This window comes from Pseudorasbora parva, chromosome 22 (genome assembly GCF_024679245.1).
Source record: "Pseudorasbora parva isolate DD20220531a chromosome 22, ASM2467924v1, whole genome shotgun sequence".
Classification (NCBI taxonomy): domain Eukaryota; kingdom Metazoa; phylum Chordata; class Actinopteri; order Cypriniformes; family Gobionidae; genus Pseudorasbora; species Pseudorasbora parva.
In genome coordinates, this window is record NC_090193.1 from 7,504,463 (window position 1) to 7,530,072 (window position 25,610).

The 25,610-nt window shown below is 39.0% G+C and overlaps 1 protein-coding gene across 2 annotated transcripts in view; it reads right to left on the reverse strand.

Moving 5' to 3' along the window:
* fhit (fragile histidine triad diadenosine triphosphatase) overlaps positions 1-25,610 on the reverse strand; it is a 536,398-nt gene that overhangs the window by 277,671 nt on the left and 233,117 nt on the right. The window lies entirely within an intron of this gene.

Genomic DNA, 25,610 nt, shown 5'->3' on the forward strand with positions numbered 1-25,610 from the left:
CTCCTGTTCAACTGCAGCCTCTGGGTCTGATTCCGGATCATAGATGTATGGCTGTATCTGATTAAAAGCCATATTTTTTATTTTGAATAAAGTTTTTTTCCCGCTGTTAGGGATGACACAGCTTTACGACGCACTCGACTCAACACAATAACAGCGGCGCGCACACGCACACGTCATTATTTAGCTCCGCTCACACGACACGCCCCCACCCGCTCGGCTTTTTTCGGAAAGACTCGGAACAGCGCATCTTTCTTATATAATTATAAAAAAAATAAAGACTTTTCGGAGATATGCAGGATGCAATGCTACTCTATAGGTACTCAAGATTGACATGACACTGACTGAAACTGAGTGTTTCACCCCCCCTTTAATGAGATCTCATTAAAGGCGGGAAAAATCTACGTAGACATATGAAATATTCATCTGTCAAGTGTAAAAGGATGAGTTGTCATTTCTTCAAAAAAAAAAAAAAAAAGCCTAATACCTTTCACTTTAACACTTTTAGACAGGAAGCAATAACAATCACTGTCACGTCTGCCATGAAGTGTTTTACAAAAGTAACCCACTGCTCCTTTCATCACGTCTGGGTCTTTTGTCTATCTGTTAAAATCAACACTTTTATGTTAAAAGAAAGCATATATCTGAGATGATGGAAGATGAATTGTAATAACAAGACCACTGCAGAGTTCTAAAAAATTTGACAATACATGTATTAAAGCTTCTAGCTGATTCACCGGAAGTGTAGCACTAGTTAAAGCGAGCTTTTAGTTCTGAAATCCTTTTCACTGTACCTCTAACTTCCATTCAGACACACACACTGTTCTCACTAACAGACTAGCCTCGGACCTGTCTACAAATGTGTGAAAATAGCCAGCTAAGACAGTATCTCTGTGTGTTTTTTATAAATAATATAACAAAATAATTAATAAATAACTATTTTATTTTTTATATTTTGTAATATTTAAAAAAAAAAAAATCATTCCTATGATGCAAATTTTATTTTAGCATCATTAAACTCCAGTCTTCAACATATAGGCATATACATACACCAATCAGGCATAACATTATGACCACCTTCCTAACACTGTTCGTCTCGCTTTTGTTGCCAAAAAAGCCCTGACCCGCCGAGGCATGGACTCCACTAGACCTCTGAAGGTGTGCTGTGGCATCAAGCACCAATATGTTAGAAGCAGATCCTTTAAGTCCTGTAAGTTGCGAGGTAGAGCCTCCATGGATGGGCCTTGTTTGTTCGCCACATTTCACCGATGCTCGACTGGATTGTGATCTGGGGAATTTGGAAGCCAAGTCAGCACCTCAAACTCATTGCTGTGCTCCTCAAACCAGTTCTGAGCCATTTTTGCTTTGTGGCAGGGCACATTATCCTGGCGAAAGAGATCACAGCCACCAGGGAATACTGCTTCCATGAAAGGGTGAACATGGTCTGCAACAATGCTTAGGTAGGTGGTACATGTCAAAGTAACATCCACATGGATGGCAGCACCCAATGTTTCACAATAGAACATTGCCCAAAGCATCACACTGGCTTCAATTGCTTGCCTTCTTCCCATAGTGCATCCTGGTGCCATGTGTTCCCCAGATGAGCAACGCACACACACCCGGCCACTGTTCACCACTGTTCCTTCCTTGAAGCACTTTTAATAGATACTGACCACTGCAGACCGGGAACACCCAACAAGAGCTGCAGTTTTGGAGACGCTCTTTCGTCTAGCCATCACAATTTGGCTCTTGTCAAACTCACTCAAATCCTTTTCCTGCTTCTAACACATTAACTTTGAGGATAAAATGTTCACTTGCTGCCTAATATATCCCACCCAATAACAGGTGCTGTGATGAAGAGATAATCAGTATATATACACCTGTTGAATTTCTCATTAATGCAATTATCTAATCAACCAATCACATGGCAGTTGCTTCAATGCATTTAGGGGTGTGGTCCTGGTCAAGACAATCTCCTGAACTCTAAACTAAATGTCAGAATGGGAATGAAAGGTGATTTAAAGGGTTAGTTCGCCCAACAACAAAAAAAAAATGTATGTCATTAATGACTCACCCTAATGATGTTCCTCACCCGTAAGACCTCCGTTCATCTTCAGAACACAGTTTAAGATATTTTATATTTTGTCCGACAACGTATCTAAGTGCATGCACACTATACAGTCCATGTCCAGAAAGAGAATAAAAACATAATCAAAGTAGTCCATATGTGACATCAGTGGGTTAATTAGAATCTCCTGAAGCATTGAATACATTTTGTTCCAAAAATAACAAAAACTATTCAGCATTGTCTTCTCTTTGTGGTTGTTCTCAATCCTCAAATAAAGATTTAAAACGGTTATGAATCAGCATATTGATTCATGATTTGGATCACGTGTCAAACGGCCAAACTGCTGAAATCACGTGACATTGGCGATATATATCAACTTTCTGGACATGGACAGTATAGTGTGCATACACTTAGATACATTATCGGACTAAATATAAAATATCTTAAACTGTATTGTGAAGATGAACGGAGGTCTTACGGGTGAGGAACGACATTAGGGTGAGTCATTAATGACATAAATTTCATTTTTGGGTGAACTAACACTTTAAGCAATTTTGAACGTGTTGGTGCCAGACGGGCCGGTCTGAATATTTCACAATCTGCTCAGTTACTGGGATTTTCACGCACAACCATTTCTAGGGTTTACAAAGAATGGTGTGAAAAGGGAAAAACATCCAGTATGCGGCAGTCCTCTGGACGAAAATGCCTTGTTAATGCTAAAGGTCAGAGGAGAATTGGTCGACTGACTCAAGCTGATAGAAGAGCAACTTTGACTGAAATAACCATTCGTTACAACCGAGGTATGCCGCAAAGCATTTGTGAAGCCACAACACACAACCTTGAGGCGGATGGGCTACAACAGCAGAACACCCCACTGGTTACCACTCATCTCCACTACAAATAGAAAAAAGAGGCTACAATTTGCACACCAAAATTGGACAGTTATAGACTGGAAAAATTTTGCTTGGTCTGATGAGTCTCGATTTCTTTTGAGACATTCAGAAGGTAGAGTGAGAATTTGGCGTAAACAGAATGAGAATATGGATCCATCATGCCTTGTTACAACTGTGCAGGCTGGTGGTGGTGTAATGGTGTGGGGATGTTTTCTTGGCACAATTTTGGCCCCTTAGTGCCAAATGGGCATCGTTTAAATGCCACGGCCTACCTGAGAATTGTTTCTGACCATGTCCATCTCTTTATGACCACCATATACCCATCATCTGATGGCTACTTCCAGCAGGATAATGCACCATGTCACAAAGCTTGAATCAATTTACATTGGTTTCGTGAACATGAGTTCACTGTACTAAAATGGCCCCCACAGTCACCAGATCTCAACCCAATAGAGCATCTTTGGGATGTGGTGGAACGGGAGGTTCGTGCCCTGGATGTGCATCCCACAAATCTCCATCAACTGCAAGATGCTGTCCTATCAATATGGGCCAACATTTCTAAAGAATGCTTTCAGCACCTTGTTGAATCAATGCCACGTAGAATTAAGGCAGTTCTGAAGGCGAAATGTGGTCAAACACAGTATTAGTATGGTGTTCCTAATAATCCTTTAGGTGAGTGTATATTATATATTATGATGATTAGTGCGTGGCTGCGCGCGCTCAATGCAAAACTCTGCATATGCAGGCAAATTAAATGTTTAACCAGCGCGGGTAAACACCCCCTAACTTTAGGTCATATGATTGGATGTTTGCTAATATCAGTGCGTAGACTCACAGGCACACTCAAAAGAAGCGGAAATAAATTGAGAGAAATATTTCAAACGGAGAGAAATAGAAATAATTAATTAAATGCAAAACCGAAATAAATTCAGTTCACCAGGGCGTATTGAACCGTGAATGCCGTACCGAATGGTTCAATATTATATTCAGTTGTGTGACTACAGTTTTCAATGTTAGAGTACATTTTGAAATGGCGTGCATCTTAAATGCATAAACACTTAATCTGCATAAATTATTTATCTAGTTCACCAGTAAACATATCTATATTAGAAAACAATTAATAATAAAAAAAAAACTTATTAGAAACCAGAGATTTTCTGTTTATACTGGCTATATTAAACATATTTTTTAACCTCTTGTAAATGTTTTCTTACTTTTAACATAAATAATAATAAAAAAAAACAATCAAGAATTATTTTCCGATTATTATTGGCACAGCCAAACTGATACACTGTCCGGCACTTCCTTCAGTACCAATATATTAAAAGGGGGGGTGAAATGCTCAGTTTCAGTCAATCTCATGTCAATCTTGAGTACCTATAGAGTAGTATTGCATCCTTCATATCTCTGAAAAGTCTTTAGTTTTATTATATTTATAAAAGAAATATAGGCTGTACCGAGTCTTTCCGGAAAAAAAATGAGTGCCTGGAGGCGTATCGTTTGGGCGGAGCTAAAGAATGACGAGCGCACAGCTACAGCACGAGAGCTTCTGAAAGCATCATCAAGCGTGGAGATGAAAACGTTACCCTAAATAAACCATGGCTATCAGATTCATATATGATCCAGAATCAGATCCAGAGGCTGAAATAAATTGAACAGGAGAAACAGCAGCAGCAGGAGGTCCGTCTCTGTGGTATGTACTGTATTTAGTGGCCTGTCAACATTTGTGTGTGGTTACTCTGAGTTTATGAGGACATGATTCGGTTTATGGACTATTGTCTGCGACTAAACCTTAGCAGTAGCAAGCAAAACGGTTTTGCACGTCAGACTAGTGTAACGTTATACAGAACAACAATGGAGTAACCGTTAGCGCATTTGAATGACGAAGCACGTTTTGTGAGAACTTCCCCTAGGTTTATGTTTGGGTGGTTTTACAATAAACAAACTGACACCTATATTGGTCAGCTAAACAAATGTATTTAAACACACAGCATAGATCGCATGCTCCATTGATAAATTAACTAACGTTATACACGATCGTGTTGTTTACTGATGTTGACTTACGCGACGATAGCCAACAGCACAGACATTTGAAGCAGTTTTACTCACCGCCTGTTTCCAAAGCAGGACCGAACCTTTATCGCTGGGACCGCTCCGTCAAAAACACACTTCTTTGGTAAGTTAACTGTTGATTTTGTGAATCCTGACAGCAGGGACTGTGGAGATCCACTTTTGCGCCTGAAGCGTATGTTGTGACGTTTCCCGTCATTTCTGCGTTCAAATCGGTTCAAATGCAGCGCTGCCATCCCGGAATGCTGTGCTGAAGCGTTGAAGTCGCTCGACGTCACCCATAGGAATAAAGTGGAGCGCGGCGCAACAGAAGTGTTGCACGGACGACTGGATCTGCTGCACCTGAGAGCAGTGTGGGCGGTGTGCATCTAGTCACGCGCGCACACCTTTCCGGGAGAAGAGCCCATACGGCCCATACAAGGACCTTCCGCTCTGTCGATGTCAAGCGGACCCATACTGGAAAAAAAACTCTCTGAAACTTGTGAGAAACCGGAAGGAGTATTTTTTTTAACACAGACATACTCCATCAAATGTCCAACTTAGTTTTTGAAACTTTGTCTATGTTTAGGATGGGAATCCAAGTCTTTAACAGTGTAAAAAGCTCAGTATGCATGAAACAGCATTTCACCCCCCCTTTAAATGAGGTTTGGAATCCATTAGGCCTCAAAAAAGGCAACCGTTGTCTGTCTGCCAGCTACAGATTGACAGAACGTGAATGTTCTCTGACCATTTCAATGAACAGGTACTTTAGAATTCACAAAGAAAGCAGCCTCCCCTTCCACTCCAAGAACCCACACTTTCCCTTTCACATTCAGGCAGGCCAACACTAATCTGTACTGTCAATTCTACAAAACAACCAAAACCCTAAAGCCGCCCAGTCTCACCATCCCCATAGCACGACTAAATACATCAATAACGAAAGAATCTGCATGCTTCCTGTGGCCTGAGGTGGTAATAAGTTGGCGGGTTTCATGTTGATTTACATTATGCCATTTGTCTGTCTGCTAACAAATCAGAAACGGAAATGTCGATCGTTTGAGATCTTCCTTTTCTCTCTCCCACTTTGCTACCTTTCAAGCGGTTTAAATGTAAAACGCAGAGAGCTTCAAATAAACTGTTGCAATTCTATTCCCTGTCTTGTTAAACACTACCTCCTGCTGCTGTAGTTTTACATAAAAAAAAACCTCAAACCGATTTCCTCGCTCTGTGCCCACCCCTCCCTTCATATCCTAAATAATAGTTGAATGAACAATTGCAGCTGCCTAATACGCTATCATAAATCCCTCCATTTATGATCAGCTTATCAGAGGCATACACACACAGCGGAGGCTTAACACTCCCGGAATTTATTTGGCACAACGGAAGCATTACGTCTCCCCGTGTGACGGCAATCTGCGCCGGCGCCTCTGCGACTGCCTGCCGCTGCCTTCTGGATGCTTTATATTGGTTCCCCAGACGGGTGAGATAACCCACCTCGTCTACGTCACCCCGCAGGTCCCGCATACATGTGGTCCATTCTTTGCCGCCGTCCATCCCGACGGTCTCGCTGTGGAACTTTCATCAACTTTCAAAGACCGAGCTAGCAAGATATTTCAAAGGAATGCAAATTTCAAATAGGTTTTTGTTCTTGTCCAATTTCCAGTGGCCACCAATATTTCACAAACTTTTTTGTCAGACTAAATGTTTGATTACCTAAAAGAATTACTTGAAGTAACCCCTGAGATTTTTTGTTCATAATTACATTAGTCAATAATTTAACAGCGCATCTGCATTCATTCTTTATGTTGATTAATGTTCTGCTTGACTTGCAGGTAAATAACTTATGGACCTTTTTTTGAGGAAACAGCCAAGCGATCATAACATGAAAGTTATACAGTAATAGATAAATGAAATGTTTTTTTTTTAAACATGATTCCCAATTAATTATATTCCCAATTTCTAGCATTTGTACAGCCATTACATTTTTATTTCAATGTTATAATTAACAAATCATTTCTATTATTTTCAAATATATTTTTATATATCATTATTTAACCCTTAAATGCATGTTTCACCAATCATGAATATATGTAAATATATGTAAACTGTCTGTTTAGATGACTTTCTAAAAGTGGTGTAGGTCAGTGTTTCATACAGCGTGTGTTCGTCCAATACTGTTAGTTCTGAGATAGACCATACTCTAAAGTAGGAGCTAATTAAGCCCCCTAAAAGGTGTCCCCTAGCCTAGAAATCTAGACGCACCCTAGCAGCAGTAAATTTAATCTGCCCGCGAGTGTCGTCCAGCAACTCTCAATACCCTTCTGAGCTGTATTCGCCAAAGTCTTGCCGGGCCAATCACATCATGTATAGTAGAGTCGGTGGGCGGGGCCATAATGACGACGGCCGAGTTGCGTTTGCGTGCTTCTAGTAAACACAGAAACTGGCTAACGGCAGTCTTTCGAATCAGCTCTGACCGCGACTCTGGAAGACTTGGAGTTAAGCTTTTCTCTGAGAAAAGAACAAAGAACGGCACTGAAGTCATTCTTAAAAAGGGAAGATGTGTTCAGAGTTTTGCTGAACGGATACGGCGAATGTTTAATCTGTCAACAAGCTGTTTCACCTTCGTTGCTCTGGTTGGTTGTAGCGCTATCCTATCGCGTGCAGGGGGAGTTTGAAAGACAACCGTTTATCCCGCCCCTCGGATTGAGATGTCAATGGTGAGTTTCCAGACCAAACATCTTGATGTGGGTCTGGCTTGTCAGGCTAGGTGTCCCCTATATTATGTCCCAAAAGCATGTTCTTCCACCAATAGTTATAGTGACTATGAAAACATTTGTCTGGTTCGAAAACTCCTCATGAAGCGCAAAAAAAATATTGTATGAAATGTCTACAGTAGTTTGATCAAAACTCTATAGTCTGTTATCAATTATTCACCCTCATGTCGTCCCGAACCTGTAAGACTTTTGTTCATCTTCAAAACACAAATTAAGAAGACACTTAAGAGATTTGTATCCCACCATTAAAAGATCCCTCCATTTTCATCCCTCCATTCCAACAAAATGTGGACGTTTCAAAAAATTCCATGAAAGTGTGATCCATATGAAGCAAGCAGTTCATTTCAAATCTTCTAAAGAGAAATGATCGCTTTATATGATTGTAACATAGTTCATATAGATATGGGAGTGAAGGAGGCGGGAACTGGCGAACATGTAAACAATTCATCCACCTCGCCAAAATCCACCTCGTCTTTGTTCTTTTCTCAATGATGAAAATAATTTATTTAGGTATTTTTTCAACTATTAAAGGGTATAGTTCACCCAAAAAGGAAATTGATGTAATTAATTACTCACCCTAATGTCGTTCCACACCCGTAAGATCTCCGTTCATCTTCAGACACAGTTTAAGATATTTTATATTTAGTCCGACAGCGTTTCTAAGTGTATGCACACTATACTGTCCATGTCCAGAAAGGGAATAAAAACATCATCAAAGTAGTCCATATGTGACATCAGTGGGTTAATTAGAATCTCTTGAAGCACCGAAAGTACATTTTGGTCAGCATTTGACTTTATTCAGCATTGTCTTCTCTTCCCTGTTTGTGTTCAATCCTCAAGTAAAGATTTAAACATTCATGAATCAGCGAAATGATTCATGATTATTGATTCGATGCTTCAAGAGATTCTAATTAACCCACTGATGTCACATATGGACTACTTTGATGATGTTTTTATTCCCTTTCTGGACATGGACAGTATAGTGTGCATACACTTAAACAAACTACGATACAAAAAAATAATAAATAAAACTACAAGACAGTCCTTCTTACAATCTATATACTGCATCATATGTAATAATTTGCATCAATCAAAAACTTTATGTTTTTTTCAGTTTGTTGAAGTAACTGTTCAACACGGGGCTTTCTTGAAAGAACTAGACATGAAAAACTATTTGCAAAACCAGAATACTTCATGAAGGACTTCCAAGATGTTTTAAAACCGACTGAATGAAGATCTGAATGAATTATTAGTGAAATCAAACAGAAAAACCTCATCCATTCACCATAAAATGAGACGTATGGGCCTTTATATCCAATTACAAGATTTAGGCCAAGAGTTCAGTACACTGAGCCAAAAAGGCTTTCTTCCTGAAGAGCATAATTCATACAGATTTCTTTATTAGAAGTATCTAGTATACAACAGTGCAGAATTAAGTAGTGTATAAATGACATAATTTTTTCAAGTGGCAAAAGTATTATCAAAAAAAAAAAAAAAAAACGACAAAAGTACAGGAATGAGCCAAATAACTGTAATCCGTCTAAAACGTCCTCCATCATTTTCATGAAGGAAAGGTGAATACATTTGCAACAGATTAAATTAAAGCAGCAGGCGAAAGTAAAGTATCTCAAAAGTGAATTGGCAATGTCTCTCGGGAGAGGGGAGGAAAGGCCAGGCCTTCTGGATCCGAAAAAGATGCACAGATTGATTTTGATTTCTTTGGCTCTCTCTCACTCTAAGCATGTGTGCGGTTCTGACGGTCGCACCATGTCCGGACAAACGCCCCATCATTTTTTGCTCGTCTATTCCCAAATACTAGCCATTAAAGCTAAATTCAGACCCTGAATCCCAGTTTCTGTCCTACATGTAATGTAAAATTAGTGCCCCAATTCATATGCTGAAAGTAGTTACATGGATGAGACTCGTGCACCTGTGATCATTTTGGGGCTTGTATTGTCCATAATTCCTTGCAATATGTAGGATTATTTTTTTTTTTTTTTTAATCAGAATCTGAATGTACTTTACTCGCTAAAGTGAGCACAAACACACAATAAATTTGGTTTCCAGGAGCACTGCTTACTTACATACATACATATAACACAAGAGATAGAAAAGTTCAAATTGAAATAAAAGTTTAAAAGTAATACACATTCCCCTGGTTTTAAGGACAATGCCTAAGCTAGAAGCAAATACCAGTTTGAACTGTTTGCAACTTGCTCTGGTACATTTTAAAATGTCAGGGCATTATTTTGTCTCGAGAAACACATCAGTAATTTTTCTTTTCTTTTTCTTTCTAAAGCACGTTTATGCTTAGATGTCCAAATTGAACTAAGGCCTAATCCTGGCTTAATATAAGCCCTGTCTGTGAAACCAGGCTATTAAGGGCACCTATTATGCCTCTTTTTACAAAAAGTAATATAAGTCTCAGGCGTCTTAAGAGTGTGTATCTCTTAAGATCATTTGATATACCATTTTTAAAATGTCAACTTTTGGGTTTGAGAAAAATGTGCTATTTTGTGTGCGTCTCCTTTAAATGCCAATAAGCTGCTGCTCCCCAGAGCGTTCACAGCTCGTGAACATGCGAATGAAAACTCAAACATAACACATCTCTTTGGTTTTGATGATCATCTATATAGCAGACATGCTCACGTGACACTGCAGTTCTTCATCATCGTGAAATCTTATCGTCTGCATGCGTTTTAAAGCCTTATCACTCTCAACTTGAGAACACTCACATGCGCAGAGAGAGCTGGATGACGGTGTGTCCGTGAGTATTTTAAACTAGACTAGTTCTCTTTTATGTGTTATTGTGATTAAACTGTCAAATGCGCACAAGGTTATGTCAGAAACACACAAAGTTCACAAGAAAACAGTTTTATTCTACAAAAACCAGTGTGTATATTAGATACAATATGTGTATTGCAGTGTAATATACAGTACCTACTGCTATATTGGCTGTTGATATAAATCAAACAAGAGAAAACCAGAAAATCACTCACTGCTCTTAACTGAATGAACTTTAGTAGCTTTATTAAGAGCACATTTCTTACTTGAATGCTGCTGTTAAATGCTCTGGCGAGGAGATAAACATGGTGGACTTTGAACAGCTCTCTGAGGGCGGGGTCTATGCTAATACGGCAGTGTCAATCAACACTCATGGGCGGGGCCTGTAAAATGTGACCGCCCAGAATCTGCAAACTGCTTGTTCTGACACTGCTTATGATTTATGGGGATTTAAAAAAAAGTGGGTGGATTTTTACCATTATAGGGTGGTTGTGTACACACACCATCAACAAAGTGGATACTGGCATGCTCTCTTAATAACAACCCAGGCTCATTGGAAATATTGGAAATACGTGACTCTGCCTACTTTTTTGCAACACCCGAATTATGTACCTCCAGGTATGTTTACCTGCACTTTTTTGGTGAAACATCAACCGGAGGCGCTAAGTGGTAATATTTTTTCTCCATTCCAGATGCGCAACATGACATCATGACTTTGCGTAAACACACACGCGCCAACCTGAATGAATATTCATCAGAATGAATATTTATAGCCTAATTTTATATTTTGGAGCAGCTAACTCCACTCCTACCAACTCTCAACAATATAAAACACGTAACAGGCAAATAAATGTCACATGTATTTATTGCAAAAACTGACCAAAAAACTGTATAAAAGTATTAACACAGGGTAAGATTAGAATGACGCGATCGGTCACGAGACACACAAGAGCCAGTGGCATTTTACAATCAAAGCTGATGTAATGACGCAGTTGGTCACAAGACACACGACAGTCAATGCTGTCAAAGCTGACCTGACGTTTCTTCCGGCAGCAATATTTGAAATGTATTAATATTCGGCGGATGGACTCGACGTTCTGAACGCTTTTGGGGATTTCCTTCACATAAATCAATCCTTTGGCCTCAGAACACTTGGAGTATTTGTACTTTCTGAATAAATTATGCATGCAGTCGTATCTGCCTGTCATCCTTTTTTTTTTATAATGCACAAATGGGTAGGTTTAGGGAAGGGTTTGAGTTACGCGTTTAAAATGTGTCTGAATCTGTGTGTGTGTCCACAAGGTAAATGGATTTATAAACATACTAAACTGTTTTTTTGAAAATGTAGGGGCGGTGTGTGTGTGTGTGTGATGGGTAGGTTTATGGGTAGGGCAGTGTAGGGGGATAGAATGTAACGGCGTTGATAAACACGCTAAAAAGCGATTATGCGTCTTGATAGCACGCCAAAATGGCATACGAATTGGCGTGTCATACATACGGCATTTCATGAGATCAGTCTGGGAATGGAGAAAAAAAAATGACCACTTAGCGCCTCCGGTGGATGTTTCACCCAAAAAGTCCAGGTAAACGTACCTGGGGGTACATATTTCAGGTGTTGCAACAATGTAGGCAGAGTCATAGATTTCCAATGAGCCTGGGTTGCTTAATAAGCACTCAGAAGTATGGAAATATCATAGGCAAAGCTGTCCTGAACATACCTGGTTTGTTGAACAAGCGTGTAAGTTGAGTCACAGTCAATTGAATCAGGCACTCTTGACCAGAGTTGCATGTTTAACCATCGGAAGTGGAAGTACAGGTGGCAATAGCATTTCATAGACAGAAGAACAGCTTTACCTTTCACCTCCATGTGAGCAGGAGCAACATTTCTAAATGCAAGGTTTCACAAGAAAGGACCAATTACACGCTGCAGTGGTCATATTAATTAGCGCAGTACATGTGGCAGGTAAGAGCGGATAGGAGAGAGAGACCTTAGCATAAGAAAGGCGTCTGAAGGAGATGGCCGTTATCATCCAAGGGGACTGTGACATGAGCCCCAATCATTTGCTTCACTAACTCCTCTATCTGTGTCAAGCTCCGGTTTTGTCTGCGTTTCTGTCACTCACGTTGCTTTACAACCGAAAACACTGCGCTTCTTCCAACAGCTTTTCCTCAATGTCCTGAGGTGTCATAAATGGATCATATTCTCGCTCTGGAATACCATAAAGGATACTAAAGAAGGCAATGGCTACATTGATGTGTGCTATAAAGTGAGACCAGAGCTAGAGGCCAGGGAAGCCAACTGAGAACTCTAACATGCAATAAAATCTATGACATTACATGACTTGATGACTTTAAGATGAGCTCTTAATGAGAGATGGGACGTGTTACCCTCTAATGTGGCATAAAGTGAATGCCATAGAGTCAATCTGATGTCCATATGATATGGATGTGGGAAGGTATTATGTAAGGTTTTTCTTTTTTTCCATTCTAACCCAGTTATTTAGAATTGTTTATGCAAAACCCTGATTTCCCCCTGCATATTTGTAATACAATTTGCTTTCTTTTGTAAGACATATTGTATTTAAAAAATCAGATTTTTTGGTGTTTCTTCTCAGATTTTCAGGCTCTTTTGACTGATATTCATATGAGATATGACAATGTTGCACTCTGTGTGTTTTACTGGTCGCAGAGAGTTGAAGAATGTTCATCTTTGAGTAAAACGCAGATGCTTCACATATGCTTAAAGGGTTAGTTCTCCCTAAAATGAAATTGATGTCATTAATGACTCACCCTAATGTCGTTCCACACCCGTAAGACCTCCGTTCATCTTCGGAACACAGTTTAAGATATTTTATATTTAGTTCCAGAGCTTTTCTGTTCCTTCATGAAAGTGTCATGTCCAGAAAGGGAATAAAAACATCATTAAAGTAGTCCATATGTGACATCAGTGGGTTAATTAGAATCTCTTGAAGCATTGAATACATTTTGGTCCAAAAATATATTTTTCATATTTTTGCTACTCAGCCAGTGTTCGTGGGACTGGTGGATCAGCTGCATTTTTGGGTTTTTAAAATTTTATGTTAAAATACTCAACAGATGTTTACTTCATCCCAATTACAAACAATATAAACAGCATATATGGTTAATATTTTATCTTTACCTTTGTTAAATAATTTTAGAAGTGCAACCTCGTGTGGAAACGGCAGAGGTAGAAACAAAACGCACTCTTTTAGCTTCTCTCTCACACTTACACACAACCTCTCTCATACGCACACAAACACGCACACTCATGCACACACACACACACACACACACACCCATAACACACACAAACAACCCCCCCCCCCCCCCCCACCCACACACACACGGATATGTGGTGTATGGTTACTCTCCATAGGCATACAGGTTTTTCTAATGTACAAACTGTATAATCTATCCCCCTAATCTAACCCTACCCCTAAACTTACCCATCACAGAAAACTTTTGGCATTTTTTGAATTTCAAAAAAAAACCCTTTAGTATGTTTTAGTATGAGGACACAGATGTCGTCATATACCATGTTTAAGTTGTAATATCCATGTCATTATACACATTTGTGTCCTCATAAACCATATACATGGACATATACACACTAACAGCAGTACAGTGTGTGGTCATTGAAAATGTGTTCTGATAAATATTCCTCACAAAAAATGAGCCAAGGCCAAAGAGTCTCAGTTTGAAATAATAATTAATCATATAATTTTTCTTTCGATAAAAAATGAAAACGGGTCCAACAGACCCGAACACCATATAAGGGTTAACCCTTTAATGTCCCTTTAGTTTTGTCATATGCTAACTCGCTAGCAGCTAGCATGTTAATTCCTTTTTTATTGACAGTAGATGAAGCATGGAAGCAGAAGAATCACAGATTTAGAAACGCTTCCAAAGTGAGCACAGATGCTTAATGTTTCTGCAGCGTACATGTGCTAACGGCTAGGCCATGGCTTTGTAACTTAAGCTTTGATAAATGCTCAGCCTAATTCCAATTCAGATACATGCTTTGTTCATTTCTTACTTTTATTTTCACAAGGTTTTGATATGTCTACAATCTATTTCTCTCAAGGACAAACATCTCTCCATGAACAAATGGAAGTTCATTGTGAATCCAGAGCACCACCTACACAATAACCGTTATCAATAAAAAACAACCCTACTACACGTAGCCGGATGATTCATCTAAAATCAGATGTACAACTGCGGTAAGAATCCAAACTGCACATGTAGTCATGAATAGAAATGCAGTGGATTTGCCGTTATTACTATAAGACGAGTTTCAGAGCGGAGAATTGCGGAGCACTCGTGATGATGAGGCTGAAATGAAGCCTGATCAAGGGATTCAGTGTCATTCAGCACGGCCTCTATCGGACGCCACCGACGTCCTTCTGCCGCACAAAAGCCTGCCATTCAGCCCGAGCCACGCTAGCTTTGATCACATGCTACTTCAGGGATCATTCAGGCTCATAGAGACCGCTGCCAAGAAGTAAAATCCACTGCCTGCAATTTCTGATCAAATATTGTGCATGATTCAATGGCACATCAAAAGCATTTTGTCCTGATCTGTTGAACCAAAGACAGCGGGAATGGGAGATATAGTCAGCTTTTCTCTTCAGATCTCTACAAACTGAATTTCAAACCCCCTCAGGTGAATGCGGTGATAGAGGTCTTTCAGTTCCTCTAACGCATATGTGACTAAAAGCATATTGTGTTCATCACAATAACATTTGAGCGTTCAAAGTCATAAAATCAATTGATCGTTTTGAGACCATTTGAGTCTTTCACGCTCACCAAGGCGGTTTTCTATTTTGATACACTTTAAAATCTATTTTATTTCATAATTTTCATCATTACTCCAGTCTTTAGTGTCACACTATCAAGCGATTTGGTGGGTTTCAGTTTCAAGTGTTTGAGTTTCCTTGGTTACTCATTGTTTTAGTATCGTTTAAACCTGTTGTTCATTTTGTTGATTGCCTTGATCAGTTTTTTTCAAAGGGGTGGTTGCATGCGATTTCACTTTTTTAACTTCAGTTGTGTAATGTTGCTGCTTGAGTGCTGAAATTTCAGTGGAAACGGAGATATTGTCTTTTAAAGTCACAGCAGTTTATTGCATTAAAAAACGGCCGGTTTGGACTACAACGAGCTTCTTTCTGGGTTGGTGACATCATAAACCCTTGCTAGTCACCGCAGATGTGACTTCTGCCATAATGGTAAGGGGCGTGGCGTTTCCGGACAACCTGTGCCTGGCACTTCAGCCAATAAAAATACAGGAAACTACATTTGGCCATCTAACCAATCTAAGACCATTGCATTTTTCAGAGGGATGGGCTTCATAGAAGCAGGAAGCAATCGAGCCGTTCAAAGGACAGTGGAGACAAATATAAGAAAAATACAGTGTTTTAAAAAAAACACAAACACAACCAAGCCTAGAAAAAAAACACAGACCCACCCCTTTAATCTCCGCCTTTCCTTGTGTTCATTGGGCCGAACCAGTTTTTTGTGTAAATCGCTCAAAAAGACGCTCTAACGTAAATGTTCAGATTTATGAAAATGTTCATTATTTTTAAAATGTTAGTTGGTGTGAAAAAAATGTACACTTGCTCCCCTAGCACGTGTAAATGGTGCGTAAAACATTTAAAAGTTCCGTGTTCTTTTAGGTAAAATGAGGACATTTTTTATAATAATTAAAGAGTTTGTTTGCTCTGTCTTTTTATTTTTTAGGTTTTTTTTGTAGCTGGGAGGTGAAGACTGTTCAACTTGGGGTAAAACGCAGCGCTTGTCACTGTCAGATTTTACCCAGCCGTCCAATCACAGTAGAAGAGGGACGGGACTAATATCACACAGACCAACCATCTTACATGTAACAATGACTCAGCAACAATTTGAGAAGTTAACATCACAGCTTTTTTTTTCAAATTCAGTAATGCTCTTTAAAAAGAGATTCACATTACTGCCTGGCATATTGCGTATCATCATAGCAAACACAAAGCATCTCACCCAGAAATACGCTGTGCCTCCAAAAAAAACGCCACCAACTAGCCATTTTCAGAATGAAACATTAATGTATTATTTATTGCTAGGCATATGGCCAATTAGTCTCTCTAGCATTTATGCAATTTACTGAAGCCAAACCTTAGAAGGGAGTCCAGTATAATCCTATAGCATTCCTGGACACATAATTAACATGTTTGGCTCATGGGCTGGGATTATGCTAATTGTGGATGAGGGTACATGCGTAACCTATTTACGAATGATTGGAATTTATTAACATACACACATTTAATGGTGCAGTGCGTAGTATTTATGAGAATCTTTTGACAGAAATGCAATATTGAAATTAAAACTATGTTTTCATAAAGACCTTACATAATGTAACGCTATGTTTTTATTACTTTAGAATGAGCCATTTATATCTCCATATACTGCGGATCCCCTTGGAGTAAAGTCACCGTTTTGCATAATCATGTTCCTACAGTAGCCCTAAATGGACAAACTGCTCTACAGAGCACTATACTCTCTGTTCTCTCTGACAATGACATTTTTGTCCTGTGTCGGCCGCTGTAGCTTCAGTATGATCCAAAAGGGAGGGGCGAGCGGTGTGCAATTCACAACCTCACCGCTAAAATTCACACACTGCACCTTTAACTATCAAATCGGATGGTTGTGAATACGGTGAAGAGTTTTCGAGAAGGTCCTTTCACGCGCATATTACTCTGAATTTACTTAAAGACACAGTTGTAGTCTTGACTCTTCACCTCCACAGCCGATGGATTTGGGCAGAAATCATGCTCATTATATTTAAGTTTTATTAACGTTACTCTGGAATGAAGCAGGACGTGTGAGAGCCCTTGAGAGCGAATGCCAATATGACAGACCTGTGCGAATCACCAGTCTCTGAGCTTTTATTATACGTATGATCATACAGACGTACAATCATACTAAATACATTAGATATGAGGACATTAACAGGCGAAGCAAGGACACAAACTGTAACTCTGGTTAAAATACCTGAATTCTTTGGAATTGTTGGACTCATTTGGGACAATGTAAGTATACAGGTCAAACAAAATATATAACATTGTCCGAGTGGTTTTTTAACATTAAAATCTAAGACATTATGCCTTTAATAAATGTAATGAATAAGGCCTCTTGTCAGTTCTCATCATGTTTAGTTTGGTTGTTCCTGTTTATTGATCTTCCTCATTTATTTCAACCAACCGTGACACCCAAAACAAGCACTTACATTTTAAAAATACTTGTGTGCTTATGGTCACAGATATAGAAAGGTTTAAGGTCAGACCCAAGTACAGGAAATGTGAAATGCTTGCCAGAATAACACAATTAAAAATCAGTTATACTGTCAGGGCTGGTTATGTACTAAACACCAGGTCAGCTGGACTGCAGGGAAGATCAGTGTGGACAGGCGTAGCAGAGCTTGCAATCAAGCGCACAGTAGACAAAGCCATGAAGTGAACAATAATGACCCAGTAATTATTGAGCAAGCTGTTTCTGGAAGGCCGTCGGAGATACACCGGCTGAGCACACACTACATTACCAGCCTGCCAGCAAACACCGATCCAAACAACCAACACTGTGCCAGTTTACTGATGATAGCAACTAATCATAATGCCACCTGACTATCCATGGATCCTAACGACCAGAGTGAGAGTATGAAAAAAGCGGCACAGACTTGGGTGGAAATCTGCGAGATTACCTCCTCAGACCTTTAAATCAAGTAAACAGACGCCATGCGCCGTATTGTTTATGCACAGTTATCAGTTTCACCCCCTCCCTGTTGCAGATTTAATTTCCTGTTGATTATCCTTGCATGATAAATGGTGCAATAGGTCAATTAGTGAAATCTAGGATAAACAACCAAACCAAACAAGAAGCTATCTGCATATGTTTGGGTGGGCCAATCACACTAGGGAGTTAGTTATGCCTCATTAAAAATGCCATTTAAATGACTACGCAATGAATTTTCATAGTGACTTTAAGTTGTCCCTGTGTCCTTGGATAAAATACAGACATGAGCATAGTTCTGGTAAAAACCAGGGTGTTCAACTCGCCATAACAAATTGCTCATTTGCTGATGAAAACGTGTGCATTAATCAGAACTCCCATGTATACTGCACAAACAACTTGGCAAGAAAATGTTCTGATTGGCTGTTCTGAATTATAAAAGCCAGGATTTTGGAAACAAAGTTGTGTTTGGCTGCTGGGTTTCTACAATGAGCACTTTTAAGATAGAACTCACCGTGCAACAAATGTTTGAAGAAAACTGTACTCAGACGGTTTTGTTTGAGGCAATTGGCAAATAGACTTACACTAAATTTGGAAAATAATCAGTACTTTTGAGCTGACGGAATTTGAAATAAATTCTAGTGCTTGCAAGGAAACAAAAGAAAGGTTTTATGAAGAGATTTTTAGGTACAAAATAACTGAGTGCAGTTTTTTTTTTATAGAAAATAATACATTTATTCAGCAAGGACACTTGAAAAAATTAAATAAAAGTGACAGATATTGATAAAAATAAGAAATGCACAATTGCACATATATATATATATATATATATATATATATATATATATATATATATATATATATATATATATATATATATATATATATATATATATATATATATATATATATATATATATATATATATATATATATTATACACATATATGTATTTTTTTTTTTTTTTTTTTTTTTTTTTTTTGATTGGCTGGTTTCATAGAATTTCCAAAAGCCAGGTTTTTGGAAACAAAGTTGTGTTTAGGCATGGGGTTTTCTGTAAAAAGCACTTCTGAGAAAGAACTCTTCACTTAATGTGCTGAAGTTAGTGGCATCAATAAAAAAAGAAAAGAAAGAAAAGGAAATATGAACATTTTGAAATGGTGTACAATGCTACAGGGAACTAGAAAACTGTATAATACACAAACATGTACTGTGACATTATTGACATTAATAGATGCAATTTTCATGACAACAGCAAAGTTTTTGCCCACGTGTGTTCAAACAAGCAGCTTTGAGGTGACATGCAAATTCTGATATTATGTTTGCAACAAATAAAATGAACAAAAGATAAAATCGAAGTTAAATAAAGATCACTTGCCTGGCACTAATGATGGAGGGACATTGCTGTAGGGCTGAACAATTTTGGAAAATAATCTAATTGCATTTTTTATTGTTTGATTTTTTTTACCAATATTGCTACTGCCATTTAATATGCGATTATTTTAAAGCTCTTTATCTTCTGTATTATTCAACAAAGATCTTTAGGAATCTTTAGGCACCTCACGATCCAATTCCCAAAAAAAAATTGAACTTTTTTTTTTGTATTAATTAATTGTATTAATAAAACTTAAAAACAAAAATATTATTATAGCCTTAGTACTTTTTAAATAATTACACAAATTTAATTAAAACAATTACATGTTAAGAATTTAAATATATAAACTAATATTGCTTCAAAACATAAAAGCTAGCAAATAATAAAGAGGAACAAAAAACATTACAAGTAATGAACATAAAAAGCATTTTGAGACGCGCGGAGCCGCATGCACGAGCGCTCTTCGAAAAGCATGGCGCGAGCATTTAAAACTGAAAGCCTTCTGTCAGTGAGTTAGCTATTTTTAATATATACAACCACTGCATTACAAACCATATATAAATGAAGCCCTCGTAGAGCATTTGTAAGGAAAATACCAGCGGGCGAGAACACCGTAAGCGCAACGTCGCGCAAAGTTTCTCACAGAGCAGATCCTGCACAGTGAACCCCGTGAATGTCATTGTGATTCACTTCAACCTTTCCGAACGCTATGAAAGATTATTTTATGGTTCGAGTGTTGTGTTATGTTGTGTCGAGTGTGAGTGTCACTGCTTTATGCTCGCGTGTCACATGACTAGACTGTAATCACAGCCTCTGCGTGATCGTGTTTTATCATATCGAGATATTATCCTGAATGTAATTAATCGTTCAATGTAGTTATTTTACTTTCGTCCATCCAAGGTAATGATTGGTACTCATGGCACGGCTGACTTTGTGATTTTAAGGTCACTTATCCCTTAAGTTCACACTTGTCAAGTTTGGTTCGATTAAAACAAACCCTGGTACGACTGCTCGGTTAGAGCGGTTCATTTGAACATATGTGAACGCTGCCATCCAAAGACATGTAAACGAACCAAAAACAATGTCAAAAGTAATGTCACAAGATGCGACCCTAGAAGTCAGCTGTTTTGATGGCGCGGAAAGATCGGTGTATCCGAGATGAGTAACGTTAGAGGGCAAAGGTTGCGCAACGAGGAGGTAAGTGCCTCATCAATATTTGGTCTGATGAGCATGTTTCGAAAATGCTAGAAAAAACGCACAATAAGCATACCTGTTTCTTCTCATCAAAGGACCTGTGTTCCCCATTAGTCGTTAGCCTATAGATGATGGAGCTGCCGTATCTTTTGCAGCAGTTTTGAACATTTTATTAGCTCTTTGTGAGTTCTCAGCTGGTAAAAATGAAACCATATCTACACGCATAAAATGATAGCATTTAATCTAGCACACACCATTGTTTTGCATATTCGGTAAGCTCATTGTGAAATGCGTCATAAAAGCCGACCAATCAGGTTTTGACCGTATCCCTATGCCTTTGGTTCGGTAACTTTAAGTTTGCTGTTAAAAATGCCAGTGTGAACGCTAAGCGGACCAGGACAATATGTTTTGTTTATATGATCCAATCAAAATAGAGCAAGCCTTTGTCCACTGTTATGGGCAGAGAGGAGCCCGGCCATAAACTGGGCCCTGGAATTTGCTGTCCACTACATCGTGTCTCAGAGGACAGGCGTCTTCAGCCTTCACCTAATGGACATTATTTTCCTCACTCAGTGAGGGAGGAAGTTAGGAAGTTTCTTGCATTAGAAAACAGTCACTCAAGGCCTGTGTGAGTGACAACCGTGAGGTAGAAGAGTGATCGATTTGTCTCAACAGATACAGCGAGAACAACTGAGAAGGACAAACTGACTCAAAACAGGTTGGGGAGTTTCAACACAAAATAAACTTGAGCTGAGGACAGCTATTGACGGCCCGAGAGAGGAGCTGTCGGATCCCGCGTGTGCGTTGAGATGAATGATTGTGTGTGCATGTGTGAGAGCGTTTGACCTCTGTGGTAGAGGTCGCTCTATGTGTTTGTGGTCCTCCGGTGTGTCTTCTGACAGGCTAATGAAAGAGGGGCAATCAGAGGAGTTCACCCCCCACAGACGGCCAGCACAGCGGGCACACATTACACCAGCTTCTCCTGATTAACCGCAGCCATAACCTCTTTAAAAGACAGGCCGCGGGACCGCAACTCCCCTCCCCATCACACTGTCTGGTCTCTTGCTTTGTAACGTTCTCCATAGCGAATCGTCAACGCTTACACTTCTGACAAACATGCAGTCAGACAGTGTCCTTTTTTACAAATTCTGCCAAAATAATTACATTTAAAGTGCCCCTTAGTTTTTGGAATATCCCCTTTCATGCAGTGTGTAATAAAGCTGAATGTAAACGTTCTGTAAATTCGAAAGTGCAGGATAAAGTTAAAGGAAGTGTATGTAAGATTGTGGTCAAAACTGGTACTGCAGGTGTATACCTCTCCACCTCCCCCCTGACTTGAGGTTTCCAGATAGGCTGCAGGATCAGCAGGAACGTTTGTAGCTGCAGCTGTGGTAACTAGAGCAGATCTGGCAACCCGGATGCCGAAACACTACTGCCTTCGTGATTGGTCGATAGGTGGAGGGCGGAGCTTCAGGCCAAAACACAACATGTCAACATCAACATCAGTTGAGGACTGCAACAACAACTTTTAAATGACAATATCCTGGCCGGACTACTGTTGTCAGTGATATAAGTATTTGAAATTAACATGATTTCTTAAAGCTACACTGTGTGATATTTTCCCCCATCTGGTGGTGAAAAGGTATATGACCATCCAGTGAATAATAGTTTCTGTTCCTCTCAATTTCGATTTCGTTTCAACTCCTACGGTGGCCGATTTAGTCATGGCTTCCAGTTCGACCTCTTCGGTGAGTGTTGCTTCAAGTGATGAGGTTACTTTTGAAAACTATTATAATTTGCAGTTATTTAATTTGCCAAATGATCTATGGTCAAATTAATCTATGTAAAATAAATAATAGTTTTACGTTTTCATTATTTTTTTACCATTTCATTGCTAACATCAGCTATCAGGTTCCCAGACGAATGCAAGCTAATCTTAGTAAAGTAACTTTTATCAGTGCTATCGTTATTCTGTATATTGTACGACATCACTAGCGGAAGGCAAACAAATTATAATGCAATTAAAATATTAATCTCATGTTATCCGTCATAGAACACGGAGTTATGTTATAAGGTTAACAATACTTTTTCATCATTGACGCGAGGAAAACTAGATGTCGTTCTAGTGTTATGCACAGCACACCATGATATAATTAGCCAAGCAACAATAAAACTTCCAATATACACAAATAGGCTGAATTAATATTACCTGTCGAGAAGAAAGCAGGCAACGTCGGCGTTCTTTTTAGAATCGTTGCTCCTCATGAGCTCTTTCCATCTTGGAAAGGCCACTCCAATATTTACTTTTGTCTTGTTGATTTGCCTGTCGCGTTGCCGTCTTAATTCTCTTTTCCGCTTCCTTGGCGACTATGATACATATCCCGCAATATTACTAGGTCCCCGACCCGGGTCGAATTCGGTAATCAATTGCGGGACGTGGTTGCTTTCACACAGAAGGCGACCCGGCAATGTTCCGGGAATATTGCGGGTCCGACGTGCAGTTAGAAAGGGGCTTAACAGTGATCCTCCATCATCATATAGCAGCCCAATCCTCCTCTTCACATTCGACACGGTGCCATCGAGTGTAAAAACACGAAAAGCGAAGCTTGAATTTACGGGTATGTCCCTTTCTGGCTAATGTACTTTCAAGATGGAGGAGCAACATGGCGACCGCCATCCGAACCCCTCACCCTCTATGTATTTTCAATGGTATATTATAAAATTACGAGAATACATTATTACTTGAATGAAGTAAATATACATTAATGAGCACATATATTTTTGAAAGAACTACGTGATTTTAGCTAAGAATAAACTAAAAAAGTGTAGCTTTAATGTCTACTGACATATCAGGGCCATTTTATGATTAATTGAAATACATTTCTTACATACAGCTCCTTTAAACGTGCAGTATGCAACTTTTGGCCACTAGGGGTCACTCTTTCAAAAAAATAACAACAGACGTACTTTGATGACGTCTGGAAAGTGCGTGGGCTCATGGGAGTTGTTGTCATTGTCACTGTCAACCAGCATCTGGCATCTCCAGCAGAAAACATGTTTACTGACAAGGTAATGTATTGTTATATTACATCTCTATTATTGTTACGTTTAGTTACGGCTTTTCACTTTATGTAATGTCAATCTAAGGAAATAGCAGCGAGCGACCGTTACTTAACAAACTTATCAGTAACGTTAGCTAATGTGTGAGACAGAATGTTGTGCGGGCGGTCGCTATAAATATAAGTTGGAAGGCTATGTTGACATATTAACCGCGCATCATAATTTGAGTTACTCAAATTATAGATATGTTGACATGGCATCCGCGCTTGTCGAACATTCTGTCTAACATTCTGTCTATCAACTGTTCAATAAGGAAAAAATTTCAATTTAGTTTATCATTACCAACATAATACATAGTAAATGAGAGAACCAGCAATACGTTGTTTATTGGAACACGCGCTGTCCAGCTACATATAAAACCAATTCTAGCTAGTCCATCTGCGTTTTACATGACATCATCGTGTCACCAAATACACGGATAGAAATATACTTTTGAATCAGTTTTTAAAAATAGCTGTTTCAGTCTCCAAAAACACAGGATCCGCCTGTTTGAAACGCCGATACAACACAAAATGTATACGTATTCAGCTAAACGCGTCTCAATGTGGTCAAGATCGCTATGCAATATGCAAACATACAGCATGTTATGATTATATGATTATTATGTTAGCTGAATGGTTACTTAAATTACCTGTTTATTAAAACGCAAGCGGGATCAGCATCTCTCTGCAGTCCGAGCTTGTCACGAAGATTTTGCCATCTTTCAAAGGCTTCTCCAAGGTTTACACGTCTCTTGCTTCTTCTACTGTCCCAAAATCTTCTCAGGTCATTTTTTTCACCCCCGTACGTTTGCGCTTTGTTGAGCTGGCAAAACGTACAGGCAAAGAGTAGTCATGATCCATTATCATACAGACTTTTGTATACGGGTGTTCCCCTTATACTGTCAGTGTTCCTCTTTGAGTTTGGCGGTTCCGCCGAGTTCCGCAGGAAGACGCAAACGCGGATATGACGTGATAGACGGGCGTCATAACGGAAATAAAGACACGGTCCGTGTCTTCGAATTAAAATATTAATTTCTCTGGATTTAGAAGTTAATTGGAACTGTCGGGATAATGTAAACACACAACTTAAAAAAATATATATAGATATAGTGATCTTTTATATTTTTAATGCTGAAACATTACATATTGTGCCTTTAATGTCTTCCAAAAGAAACAACCAACTCTGAACTGCCTAGATACGAGTCATTTGTAATTTGAATCCCACTGCACCACGGTTCTACATCACTAGAAAAGACATTTGTGTAACACCCTCCAATGTTGTACGCTGTCCGCCCACGAACGCCTTCAAGGGTTCGAGAGTTCGAGGGATTCGCAAAGCGATTGCTCTTGAAAGAATGAATTTCTCCTCAGAACATTGTATGACTAATTAACGATGTATATATTTTCTACCAGGTATAAAGTTTAGTGTTGTATATTGTACAAGTGTCCGTGTAACTCAAGTTATTACTGTCTTACTGAAATACTTCTGCTAAGCAGCTGCGGGCCACTATTAACTTAAACTTTGTCTATTAATGCAGACTACTTTGAGTAAAGATAAAGGATGGAGCAAGATTTGTTTCACAAACTTTAACGTTA